Source organism: Meles meles, chromosome 12 (assembly GCF_922984935.1).
Source record: "Meles meles chromosome 12, mMelMel3.1 paternal haplotype, whole genome shotgun sequence".
Classification (NCBI taxonomy): domain Eukaryota; kingdom Metazoa; phylum Chordata; class Mammalia; order Carnivora; family Mustelidae; genus Meles; species Meles meles.
In genome coordinates this window covers 29115024-29128716 of record NC_060077.1, presented here as the reverse complement: position 1 = coordinate 29128716, position 13693 = coordinate 29115024, and the positions used below count along the sequence as shown (strand labels likewise).

Here is a 13693-nt window from a genome sequence, read left to right as displayed (position 1 = left end):
GTAATTTTCATTTTAGGACTTTAGTCATTCCTTCATCACAGTCCCAGGTGAAATGTAGTTTTAGTATCTGTGTACATTTCCTCTGCCATCCACCCTGCACAGAACCTAAATGGTTGGAGTGGGATCTCAGGGTACCTCAGATGTGGGGACCTGGGTCAGACCTGCACCCTGCTCTGTGAACAGGCCTTCTGGGGTTGGAGGAGAGTGTGACACAGATGGGAAAGCGGTTTGTGTCTCACTTCCCTGCCTCCCTGTGTCACTGTGAGCATTACCACTGTGTCAAATGACTGACAGTAATATATTCAGCCTCATCCTCAGCCATGGCCCGCTGATGGTCAGGGTGGCCATGTTCCCAAGTTGGAGCTGGAGAATCAGTCAAGGATGCCTTAGTCCCAGTTACTGTCACCATAGATAATCTGCAGGGGTCCTGGACTAGCTTTGCTGGTACCCCGACCATCTTTCCTTCCAATGTTTCTCCCACAGGTGATCCTGTCTGTCTGTCCCAGAGTCACCAACACTGAGAGGGGCTGATTAGGAGGTAGGAGGCCAAGGATCCTGGAAGAGAAAACATGAGAGGTGGGTTGGAATACACACACCCATTCTTAGGAGATATTCCTAGCTGCCTGGCCTAGACTGAGATCAGGGGATACTGTGGGAACACAGGGTGTCTCTTTAGCCCAGTCTCAGCCCAAGAGCCCATAGGCCTGGCGGGGGAATGGAGTCTGTGATGTAATGGAACTCCCCACCTCTTTTCTCTTGGCAGGGTTAGTCCTGTAGATCCAGTGATCATAGTCCTTCTGGTATTAGCCCATGAGACCCTTATCTTGCAGGAAGATCATGAGTATCCTGCCCACCATGGATAGCCCCCAGCTGAGCTCAGAATCAGGTCCAGCATTTTCCTAGATCTGTGGGGCTGGAGGTGTGTGAGCATGGGTTTAGTATCTCTGCATTGAGACAAGAGGCTGTGGAGGACAGGGGTTCAAGTTCTGGTAGAGGTGGCCCAATTCTGCTCCCCAGGTCCCAGGTTGGCAGGTTTACCCACACAGGTTACTTTTGTTCATTTGCTGGAAACATCTGCTGGTTATTCAAATCAACCATGGTTCAGGGGCAGCTGCTGTGGAGCTTTGTGGTTTTAGAGAAGGACACAGCACCAAGGGGCACACAGCAGAGGGGAGCAGCATCTGCGAACCCAACCACTGGCCCAAGATAGTCTCCTTCAACTGTTGGTCCCATATCTGGGGATGATATCTCTACCCCGGACTATGTCCTGCCTCAGTTCCTGGGTAGGTCTGGCCATAGCAGTACTCAGAAGTGAGGTCAGTCTAAATATTATGAACCTGTTCTACAGTGAAATGAGAAGGCAAGGATAGGGGTAGCATCCTAACCCAAGCACAGCTCCTGAGAGGCAGATGCCATTAAAATGTCACCCTTACCAAGGGCATATACTCTATTCCAGGAGTGCCTGCCATTCTGTAAGGTTCTGTCCTTGATGTGAGCTCCTTGGGTACTACAGCGATGCTGTGCCTCAGTGTCCCCAATGTGCCGACAGGTATAGAATAGTTGTGGCAAAAATGCTGGACGGTGCCCGTGTTTGCCATGGACTCGTGAAATACAGTTGTAGTGCCTGTGCCAGAAGAGTAAGAAATCCAGAAAAGACAAATCTAAGACCTGGAGTCAGCGGGATTTGGAAATCAGTGTGAAGTAAGATTCTCTAGGAAACAGACACCATTCGTCAGGTGATAGTTCCTGATAGTAGTCCCTGCATGTTAGAGCCTCTGATGCCCAGACCCTCTCCTTGTCCTGTGTTCCCCAGGTGACCTCTGCTGCCCCCCGGTGGCTGTTCCACGCTGGCTGCTGGAGGTACATTGGTGTCCTCTGTCCAACTTTGGATTCAGAATCCACTGATCAAGCTTTGATTCCCCGATCCACGAAGTGCTGACCAGAAGGGAGGAAATCCACTCCACTGTGTGGCCTGTGCCAGCCATAGACCCGCCATGACAGGCTCAGATGAAATATGACGAGTCCTATTAGAGACTGAAGAGGCAAGGCCCTCCTGACGCATCTCCATAGATGTGTCTGGGGTGGTGGAGGTCATGCAAGTGATTCCGGGGCTTGGCTCTGGAGCACACAGAACTCAGGGGCTGGTTCTCCCTGATGCATCTGTGCTTACAGCACCTACCGGGGGCAAAGGTGGTTCAATCCCAAAAGAGACAAGAGAACATCCCCTAAAGAACGTGTATTCTCACCCACTTTGTCTTGCACATTCCCCCTCCTGTGTTGACCCAAAGAAGATACAGTCTGCTCTCAGGGCTTTCCATCTTGGGGGTGAGGCCCAATAATAGACACACTAGCATGCAGACCCAGGTGGGAGACTAGACTCCTTTCTACCTGTACATTGTCACCTACATCTAATTGAAAGCCAGAAACTTGCTTTTGTCAGGTCGCTGGCAGCCAGGCTTGACCATGTGGCCCAGTGTGGACCATGGATGTAAGGTAATGGGTGGATATTCTCACAAAGCTTGCTGTCACGAAGGAGGAAAGCAAGTGGGATTCAGTAGCACCTTTCCTGAGGAACATGGGGCAGAAGCTGGAGCTGAGCACTCCCTGGGGTGCATCATCAATAAGAGTTGAGGCAAAACCAACATTGTAGGGATAAGAGGAGGGAATACCAGTGAGACTGTGGGTATTCATGGAATTGGTGAGCCCCTGGAAAACAGCCACCTTCTTACCTCAGACTTCTTTTTGTGAGGAAGTAAGCTCTACTCTTCATGTCTTGCTATTCATCAGTGTGTTCTTGCAGTGGACAAGCCTTCCTGGCAGAATGGGGACCAAAACATTAGTTGTGAGTTCTGTTCTGGAGAACATGGATCCAAAGATGAGACAGAACTGAACAGGCAGGCTGCTCCATGATCAGAGATCAGGGCTCATCCTGAAGAGGGAGTCCAGGAGCTACTTTCAGGTCAGGAAGAAGAAAGAAGTAGTAAGACATGAGTGGGAAAAGCCCAGTCAGTGCCCTTGGGGATCATTGTAGAGAATCTGAAGGAAGGTGGGGAACCTAAGGGACCTGGGATTCCAACCCAGTTCAGGACTCCTGTGGGCTTTTCTCTTAAGGTGAGCATTCTGGGCACAGAGGGATGTATCAGGTGTGGTAACAGATAATTTCCAAGTAATAAATCAGGTCCTTGGGGAAGCTGCTGGGCATGTAGAGGTGACTTAGCAGGAAGCTGTTGAGGTGGGGACAGATTTGACACAGGGTGTGTTCAGACCAGCCCTATTTCACCTTAGGTCACGTGGGGGCTGAGGACAATCAGGGTAGTAGTTGCTATTCCTCCCTTCCTATCTTATCCAGCTGTAGACACAAGGTGATTAAGGGGCAACATGTGCCTCTGGTCCAGTCCCCCTGTCTTGGCCCACGTAGATGACCTGTCACTGCTTTCCTGAGCAGTAACATGAGGGAGGGGTGCACCTGACAGGGAAGGAAGGGCGGGGAGAGGAGTGTAGGTCCCTATTCCCCGGAGAGGGAGAGAGAGAGGGCAGAATCTGGCAAGTGCAAGGCAGCAGGAGTCCTCTGCAGCAGGTGAGGAAGGCTGCTCACACTGGGAAGGGATGTGGGACAACCTCAGCCAGAATGGTCCAGGTTCTGAAGGAGACAGCTTATGCTCTCAGTTCTGCCAGCTGCCTGTGGGGGCGCTGCTGCACTTGGACACAGTGACTTCGCTGTTGACCAGGGAGGGAAGTGCCAGGCTATTCAGTGTCCTGTTGATGAAGAAGGCTCTGCTGGGAATCTCCAGATTGTAATTCTCTAGAGGGACCTTTTCATAATGCTTTCACCTGAAAAATCCATGGAATGATTGTTTTGGCCATAGAGTTTCCCACCAAAGATCCTGTTTCTTATTGATCAGTTCATTAAGTAAAATTTAGATGAGAAATACTAATTGTACAATCCATTCTTTTGTGAGGAGAAAATGATTTCACTTCTGCGTCTCCCACTCCCAGGAAGGCTTTATTATAATACAAGCCAGGGTGGAAATGGCAGAAGCTTCTGCTCTTCCTTCTTAATAAATTCCTCATCTGTTCCTTGGACCTCATGCAATTACTCTAGAAATCAATTTCAAAATCACAGGTCAAAGAATCATGGAGAGAAATTGAACTTATGATACAGATCACTTTAAATACTGGAAAAGATGTTTCCCCTCAGAGCTACAGTAAGGCCCTAATGTAGCCGGGGCCACCACACAGGGTCACACGGGAATGGATGTGAGTCCAAGTGTGTCAGACCACAGCCAATGGTCAGACTTGCCTTGTGTAGGAGACTTGGGGCTGTGGATGGACAGTGGTGCCAGGAGAAGGTCTCCAGGTGGGCCGCAATTTGGTGTCTTTTCTTCCTCCTCAGTTTCTGTAAAACATAAAGAAGGGAAGCGCCTGGAGCAGCAGGGGCCTGGTTCCCTCCTCAGTAAGTTTTCAGCAGCTCTGCAGGTTGTGGGGAAACCTCATTCAGGAAAGCATGGAGTCACAGAGCTGCTGCGGCTCATCCAGGTTGCTTGTACCCAAGGAGAAGGGAATTCCCACAAGGTTGTGCTTTCTGATACAACTGTCTTACCTTCTGAGTGACACGTGATTACATCTGGGGCTGACGTGATGTATAATGACACTCCAAATATGCATTATCTACTTTGAAGCCTGACTATAGTTTCCATACAAGAACCCGCCACTCTGTCACTCTTCAGTAGGGTTAACACAGATCTGAGGACAGGGAACTTGCTAGTCTCCCATCCTTTAGGGTCTGGGCAGGACTAGGAAGGACTCATGCTCTTAGGCCTGAGCAGCAGCTGCTCAGAGGGCAGGTAAGACTGAGAGCCAGACTATGACAGGTTGGTTCATGTCCCATCCCCCATCCTTCTATGTCACAGGAGTCACTGCCAGCAATCCCAATGTACGTTAAGTAGCACAGCAATGGTCAGCCTAGTCCTGGTCATGCTCAGGGGGCCATTTACCTATGTTCCATCCTCAGAATCAGCCCCGGATGGTTGCTCATATCTGTATATATACCAGCTGGGGGACCAGGCTTGGGTTCTGCTGCTGCCAAGAGGTGTGTTCATGCCTGAGCTCATCCCTAGAGCAGGATTCCTGGGCCTGATTAGGGCTACTGACATGGAGGGAGGCGGCCGCAGGTAAGGGGAGGCACAAAGCCTGTAAGAGAGGAGAGGAAATGGTGCTAGAGGAAGACAGCTGATTCAGAAGTGACTGCACAGCCCTGCAAAGGAAAGGGATAATGTGGACACAGTGAGTGTGGGCTCTGACCCTGTCGACCCTGAGTGAGAGGGAGATCAGGGATCTTGTGCCTCCCACTGTGTCTCCCTGTAAGCCTCTCACCACGGTTGGGACCAGCAGCAGAGCAGGGATGAAACCACTCAGAGAGGGGTCCTCGGAGGAGCAGTACCACAGGCTCACTGGGGAGCTGTCCCACCTGCAGATACCTGGGCCCCACCCAGTCCGGCTGCAGCTGCATCTGCATCTTGGGGAGCAGCCCCTTCCCCATCCCCCAGGACTGTGTGCTCGCTGTGCTTCACAGGGTGGGGTCTAGGCACTGTGGAAAATCTCGGTTCCTCTTCTTATCTCCCAAGTTCTACTTGGCCACCTGGGACATGGGATTTCACTCACCCGCTCTGGGTAAGGGAGCTTGAATTAAACTCCAGATACTGTATGATCTGAAAAGTTGTTTCAGAATGGACACTTACACCAGCCATATGCAGTGTGTGCTCCCACTCCCAAGAAGGTATCATTCTAACATAAGCCAGGGTGGAAATGGTGGAAGCTTCTGCTCTTCCTTCTTAATAAATTCCTCATCCCCAGTGATCCCCCGGGGCATACTGACTGCATGTCTCAGTGGGCAGAGTCAGAGTCCTATTTCTTTCAGCGCCTTCTGGGAGTGAATCAGGAGTAACAGTGAGGGTGCTGGCTGGGGTGATTCATGGTGACTGTCATGGGGGAGCCTGGGGGTCTGCTGCACAAGTGAGGCAAGGGACGGGATATATGGATTCAGGAGATCCCCCAGGAGTCCCTGGTTTGTGGTTACAGTCATGAACGTGCCACAGTTCAGTTCGGCAGGTCTCAAAATGGACCAATGTTCCTGAATGAAGGTTTAGTCCTGTCAACTGGCTGGGATGAGGACTAGCTCAGGTATTTTCTCATGAGAGGGGATCAAGGGGTGGGTGGTGAAGAAAGTCATTATAGTTGTCCTTCCTCTGATCACAGTGTAGTGGCAGAAATGAGCATGCAAATAACACGTTTTTCTCCTCATGTTGTAGGAATGCTTTTGGATACATAGTAATCATATGTTTATGTTTCTCCAGCTGTGGCAACCCATTATCATCTCACATCAGGTGTGCTAATGATAGGAAACTGTTTATCTCAATGTTAACATTTAGATATCAAATCATGTGGGACAAAAATAAATATCCCTAGCATACAAAAGTGTATTTTGTTTCCTCTTATGGGAGAAAGAACATTTGTGGTTGTCATGGGATAGTTGCATATTATCAAGTGGAAGAAAGATTACTGACATTCCCTTTAATTGCAGACTGTGGTTTGTGTGGATCTAGGGGATGGATTTCATGAGGACAAGGTGGGACTCTGGTGGCTTCTTACGTGTCATCATTGAGAGACTGGACTACATTTCATAAAATTGTTTTCTGTCCGTATTTCTTGGTAGGGTACGTGTAAAGAAGGCATTCTTGGGCAAAGTGTGTGTGTGTGTCAGGGGGTAGAATTGAGAGAGCTCTCTTTGCGTGTGTCACTCCTGTAGATGATTATCTTCTGTCACTCTGGAGGAGGAGGCAACTGTCCCAATGTCACTCATTCACCATCAGAACAGATGAGACTCTCCAACTGTCTATCAGAACCCAGAGCACCTAGTGTATCTGCATCTTTTCTCCTTGTATAGAAACAGAAGAAAGGATCTCATCTGGTGGACAGTGGATATGCACCTTGTGGATTTTGGGAAGGCATCCCAGCTTTGTGGATATATACAGTGGCCCCCTCTGTTCCCTGAGGACTCTCTGCAGGATGCTGGCCATCTCAGATTGGGTTCCTGAAAGCAGACTCTGAGACAGGGAAGTGCATGTTTCAAAACCTGGAAGGAGAAGGAAAATCAGCCTGGACAGAAGGAGAGTGACCCACAGAGAGTGAGCCATCTGATGAGCCTCCTTCCTTCAGGGAGCTCTCCAGCTGGGACTTTCAGGACATCTGAACCAGAGACAGGGCCTTGGGCCCTGGGCCTCTGAGATCATTCACCTGAACCTTTCTGAGAAAGGACAGAAACCTGGGGAAGCAGATCTCTGAACCGGCGGCACTTTCTACTGAGGAGCTCCCCTGTGAGTGGCCAGGGGCTCTAGAAGCAGTGGGTGCATGTGTGAGCCCAGAAGAGGGGATGTGGGTGACCTCTCAGTGTCTACTGTATGCATCTGTTTCTCTTTGGTAGAGGAGGGTCCTCTCATGTCCCCAGAGCTTCAGGAACTTAGCTGAGCTGGGACAATTTGAAGTGTATCCTGATCGGTCGGGCGAGCATTAGCCTATGACCAACACACGGAAATGATGAGATTATGACCACTGGCCAAATGTCTCTCTGTGTCTTTTTTCTACCCAGGCCCTGTGTCTGCAGTTGACACCCAGGCACAGAGAAGTAGGCAGCCTAGTGCTGTCAGCTGTAAATATCTCCTGACCTCCCTGTGCAGAGCTGCCTGGAGGGCTGGATGGGGAGGAAGGTCTGGGGATCTCAGATGAGGATACCTGGGCCAGAAGTGCTCCCTGCTCTGTGCACAGGCCTCCTGGGGTTGGAGGAGACTGTGACACAGAAGGGGAAGGGGTTTTTGTCTCACTTCTCTATCTGCTTGTGTCACTGTGAGTTTTAGCACTGCTGTCCCATACCTGACAGTAATAGTCAGCCTCATCCTCAGCACGGGCCCCACTGATGGTCAGGGTGGCCGTGTTCCCCGAGTTGGTGCCTGAGAACCGGTCAGGGATCCCTGAGGGCCTTTTGCTATCCTCATAGATAATCAGAACAGGAGCCTGGCCTGACTTCTGCTGGTACCAGTAAGCATTTTACTTCCAATGTTGTTTCCCCCACACGTGATCTTGGCCGTCTGTCCCAGGTTCACCGATATTGAGGGTGGTTGAGTGAGCACATATGAGGCCATGGATCCTGCAAGAGAGAAGAGAAAAGGTAGGTTCCAGGCAGAGTATCATCCCCTGGACACTACCACCTCTGGTTTTAATCCCAGTGATTCTCTAGATAATTCCCACCCCGATGTCCTCTTTGTTCTGGGGCCCTTGCACTGGCCTTGTGGATAGAACCTTTGAACAAATGAGAACCATTCCTTCCCTTTCCCAGGGCAGGTGCAGACCTTCTGGGGTCACACGGAGCCAGTGACAAAAGTGGGAAGAGATTACACCCTACTAGCTCCTCATCCTAAAGGACGGTCTTGAGATCTTGCCCTGGCAGTCCACTGCTGAGCTCAGAGTCAGGGCCAGGAGTGCCCCAGAACCAGGGGATAAGGGGGTGTGAGCCTGGCCTCGGCACCTGTGCAGTGAGCCAGGAATCCAAGGAGGAGAGGGGTCCAGGCCATGATGCAGGTCCCTTGATTTTGCTCCCTGAAGCTTAAGGCTGGGCAGGGTTCCTCCCAGTCCCCTCTTATCCCCTTGCTGGAGACATCTGCTGGTTATGTAAATGAGCCAGAGCTCAGGGACTGCTGCCGAGGAGCCTTGTGGTTTTAGAAATGGGCTCAGCTACTAACAACACACACACACACACACACACACACACACATGCAGAGAGAGAGAGAGAGGGAGAGAGGGGCTCAGCTCCAAGGGACACAGAGATGGGAGGGCAGCTCCTGCAAACCCATCCTCAGCCCAGCTGATTCTCTTTCCCCCTGTGTTCCTGTAGTCTGCTGTCCAAACTCTATCCCACTCCATGTCCTGACTTGGCTCCTGGGGAGGCATGGTCACAACTGAGCTGTGAGGTGGAGTCTGTCTGCATTTTCTGAACCCATCATAGAATGTTTCCTCTGTAGGTACTAGAGGATCATAGTTCAGTGTGTGTCCTACTTCTGGTTTATATTGTGAACATCAGAACAGGAAAAAATTTCTCCCTTGCCAGGTGCACATGGAGTTAGGAGTCCAGGTCTAAGAAGAGCTCCTGGGGCAGGTCATCGATGCTGTAACTCAATATCCCCAGGATGTCCTGGTCAGGGTGTCCATGTCAGGAACAAATCCAGTGCATGAGCAAGGATTGACAGTGACTGGTGTAGCAGGAATGGGGCTGGGGTGAAGCGTCATGAAGTTCTGGACGTGTGCTAGAACCAGAGACAAATTTCACAGGATAAAGATGAGAGATTCCGAGTCATAATTTTATATCAGAGCACAGGTAATGATAGTGTAGTAAACCTGTACCTTTACCTTCTGGTATCAGGTCCTGGTAAGCAATCCTCCCAGTTAGAATCCCTGAGGCCTTTCTAGTGATCTCTGCTGCCCCCTCGTGGCCGCTCCACACTGGCAGCTGGAAGTGCAGAGAAATCTTTTGTCCAGGTGGAGATTCATGACCCAGTGCTCACATCCTGATTCCCCTTGATCCATGCACTGCTGGCATGAATCCTCCAGGGGAGGATTTGCTAGTGTCTGTGGGCTCCTGCCAACATCAAGAGCAGGTACGAGGAGTCATATATCCCATGAAAATAGGAAGAGGCTCATGTGAAGAGGAGGCAGGACCCATCTGATGTAGCAGGGCTCATGTCTCTGGGGTGGTGGTGGTCATGGATGTCATTTTGGGGCTGAACACCAGGAGATACAGGACTTGGGGATTGTCTCACTTGATCTGACTGCTGGACCACCACATAGTCTGATACTAGCTCCTGCTTCAAGGACAGAGACAGTAGGACACTCAACCAACAAAATCTTATTCAGATCCAGCTTGGTCTTCCATAGGTTTCATCCTGGGAAATCAGTGCAAATAAGATACAAGTCTTTCTTGGGTTCCTGCCTTGGGCAGAGCAGCCCTGGGGACAGTTGCTTTGGTCAGACAGCACACCTTCACCAACCCCATCTACCTGCATCTTGTCTTCTATAATCATTGAGAAGCCCCACTATTTCTCAATTCTGTCTAGGTCAGCATTGACCTTGTGGCCCAGAGCTAGGCCACAGGTGTGTCATCCTTCTGGGGATCTTTCTGGGAAGTTTTGTCTGTGAATGAAAGAAGCTGACTGGACTTATGAATGTTCTTTCTCTTGTCCCCATTAGTGATAGCTGGAGCTGCAGCAGCCATCCTGAGGTCTTCTGTCAACAACAAGACAAAGCAAAGTCTCCATAGTCACAATGGTGGGAGACACAGTGAGAGGATTTGGGACCTCAGGGAATTGGTTGTACCTGGAGAACCACCATCTGACTTCAGACTTACTTCTGTCTGCCCGAAAATAGCTGCTTGAATGTTCAGGATTCCAACTGATATGGGTGTACATTGCATTAAAACTTTCTGGTCCAGTGGGGATAATAACCAAGACAAATCAATCAGTTATTTAAATGATAGGAGAACTTGAACAGTGTTGGGTTTGTGCAGAGAATGAAATGACATCAGACAAAATGACCGGCCTGTGGTGTGTTGGGAGATGCTGGAGGAAGCTTCTCTGCAGAGGGGATGTGTGGCTGCTGTCAGGATGGGAAAAAGGGACAAGAAATGAAGTGTGCTTGGAGTCTGTCCCTGTGGGGAAGTGTCTTCTTTGTGAGAGGATGTGGGGAAAGTGAGGACCTTAGATGTCTGTGATTCTATGCTAGTTGAGTTCCAAAGCGATATGTTCCCATAGGTTATAAATTCGTGTCAGGTGTGTGTGATGTGTTAGAATACTCATGTTATATGTTTCCAGGGAAGGTGAGTCACAAGAGGAGCCCCGTGTGAGCCTCCCTGCAAACTGAGTGGGAAGCTGGAGCCCGTTTGTAGCTGACAGTGACCGTGGCTTCTCTGTGGCTCACTGGTGTGTTTGTGACACATGACTTCCAATTCTTGTCACACACTCCTTTCTATCATATACTGATACACACACATATATATGAATATACTTGTGAGTACATGTGCACATGTATACTGATTGTGTCTGCTGTGTGTATGTTGGAGATATATTTGTGTACATATATACCCATATGTATGATATATACACATATGTTTTCTGGAGATTTTGAACTCTGGATTGGGTGTCAAAGTTGTAGTTTTGGGAATCTTTGCATTTTAGAAGACAGGCAGTTCCATTTTATCAGCAATGGTAAGATGTGTGTTGTTACCGGAATGAATGGCAGGACCAAGCTAGTAATCAGACTCATTTTGACGGAGCACACTGGTTTCCATCAAAGACTTTGTTCCTAGAACTGAAATAGATGGCAGCTTACCATTTTTTTTTTGCATGTGTATTTTTAGAAAGCTCCAATTGGCACATATTTGGTTTGCTACTGAAACTTAACAGAGACTGTAGGTTCCTAATTCGCCACTAAGGAACTCTGTGATTGAGCTGCCTGCACAAACTGTGTTATCAGATCAGCCGTGCCATGGAATTGGGCATGTTCAGCAGCTCTCCATCATCAAACAGAAGAGGTAAATTTGAGATCAGGCTTCCCCACGTCCTGAAGGCACAGGGGAGATGCATGAGGAGAAGGCCTGATGGCCATGTCACCAACCCATACTGCATTGTCTTTGCTCTGTCTGGCACAATTATGACCCAGTGGGGACAATCCTGTGAACAGCTGATCCAGAGGAAAATCCGTGGTTGGTTGAAGAGGTTCTTGTATGATGTGCCACCAACTCTTCTAATTAACAGTTGTAGTCCTGCAGCTCTCATCTGGGGCACCACTGCAGAATATGGAAAAATTTTCAATAAGGCAATATTTGAGCCGAGTACTTTTTTTATTTGACCTGGAAGAGAGAAGGACAGAGGTGGCTTATTTCTAACCTATGTTCACTGACTCAGTTTGGCTGAATGGTTAGAGACTTGGGAAAAACACAAAAAGGAATGTGGTAGAAGATGTCTGAGGAAGAGATATGTGAGGAGAACCCATCCCCAAATGAACACAGAGCTATTTGTGTTTCACGAGAATGCCCAGAAGTGTGAGTCTCAAAGGGGAATGGTGTTCATACTCAGGTGTATATGTGACATGTGTGGGGACAGTGATTAGCTTTCTTTTGCATCCACTCTTGAGCTTGTACAGGGGGCCTATAGCAAAGTGGTCATGTTGCAAGTTGTTAGGGTATTCTTGGGATAATCCCTAGGTTTGTCCACTCATAAAGCTGACATGACTGTGGCTACTTCTGAGGGACCAATCTTCCAAGAGCAGAGACCAACTCAGAGTTCCCAGGATGAGACCATTCCCTTAGGAATAAGCCAGGAGCCTGGTGGCAGATGAATGACATCAGACCTCTTCCATCGTGGAAGGGATCACTCTGTCCTCGGTGGAAGAGACCTTTAGTCTGGATAGGAACTTGCTTTCTTTGACTGCAGTGCTTCTTCCCAAACTCTGACCCTTGGACTTACTGAATGCCTCACCCATGTTCCAGTATTCAGTGTGGTTCTGTCCAAAGCTCACATTTCATCTCAGAAAAGGACTTTAGTGTGCTGATGCACACTACAGAATGTGTGGTTCCACACATTCTACAGTGTGGAATTCACTGGTTCTACCATGCTCCACAACATTCGAAACAGCTGGCTGGAATGACGGACTACTGGCCTCTTACAGACTTTTTTACTGTCCATTGACATGCAACACCTTGTGGGACTGTGGCAAGATTTGGCAGGAGGTGATATTTACACTAAATATATGTCCTATACACGATGCTGTTCTCCCATAGCCAGCATTGATGGGTGCAGGTAGAGGTAGAATTGGGAATGTCCATGCTTACTGACATTCCAGGTGACCCACTGCAAAATTTTCACTCCTTGTACTATTCACATAAACTTTGCTGCCCTATTGGTTTTAGCTCTGAAGGAGAATTGCTTCTATCCCAAAACAACACAATGATTCTGTTCAGTGGAAAGTTGAGACTTTGCCTTGTAACTTGGAGCTTTGTCTTGTCTCCATGGATGTCTCTCTGTCCTTCCAGCCTGATCTTTCATCCCCGACAAGTACTCTTGGCCAGAAAACATGACAGCCTCATCCTGCCTCCTGCACAGGCACCCCTGATCCACGGCCCAGAGACTGCCCGGAGGGCTGTGTTGGGAGAGAGGTCTGGGAAGTTCAGACCTGGAGTCCTGGACCAGACCTCTGTTCTTAGTCTACAGTCCTCCAGGGACTGAAGGAGAGTGTGACACAAAAAGGAAGGGGGAATGTGTCTCACAACATTGTCTGGCTCTGTCACTGTGAGCATTGCTGTTGTCCCACACCTGACCTTTGTAATCAGCCTTGTCCTTGGCCCTGGTCCTGCTGGTGTTTAGGGTGTGTGTGTCTTCCAAGTTGGAGTCTTAGCATCAGAGAATCCCTGTGGAGCACTTGTTATTGCCATATATGACCGGCCCGGGTCCTGTCCTGGCTTCTGTTGGTACTACTGTACATTGAAGTTGTCTATACCATCTCCCTGACAGGTGATCATGGATATCTGGACCAGGGTCACTGAGCACAGGGTAGCTGAGTCAGCATCAGGACAGGCTTTTCGGAGCTTGGCCAT

General features: G+C 49.3%; 1 protein-coding gene, 1 pseudogene and 3 gene segments (V, D, J or C); all 5 read right to left on the bottom strand.

Annotated features, from left to right (window-relative positions):
* The window catches only part of LOC123954079, a 220246-nt pseudogene extending 211607 nt beyond the window's left edge, over positions 1-8639 (bottom strand).
* Positions 1-13693, bottom strand: part of LOC123954077 (immunoglobulin lambda-1 light chain-like) — a 1184917-nt gene that overhangs the window by 203627 nt on the left and 967597 nt on the right. The window lies entirely within an intron of this gene.
* Positions 1-13693, bottom strand: part of LOC123954073 — a 721845-nt gene that overhangs the window by 191286 nt on the left and 516866 nt on the right.
* LOC123954078 overlaps positions 1-13693 on the bottom strand; it is a 652309-nt gene that overhangs the window by 207642 nt on the left and 430974 nt on the right.
* Positions 1-13693, bottom strand: part of LOC123954074 — a 610667-nt gene that overhangs the window by 196485 nt on the left and 400489 nt on the right.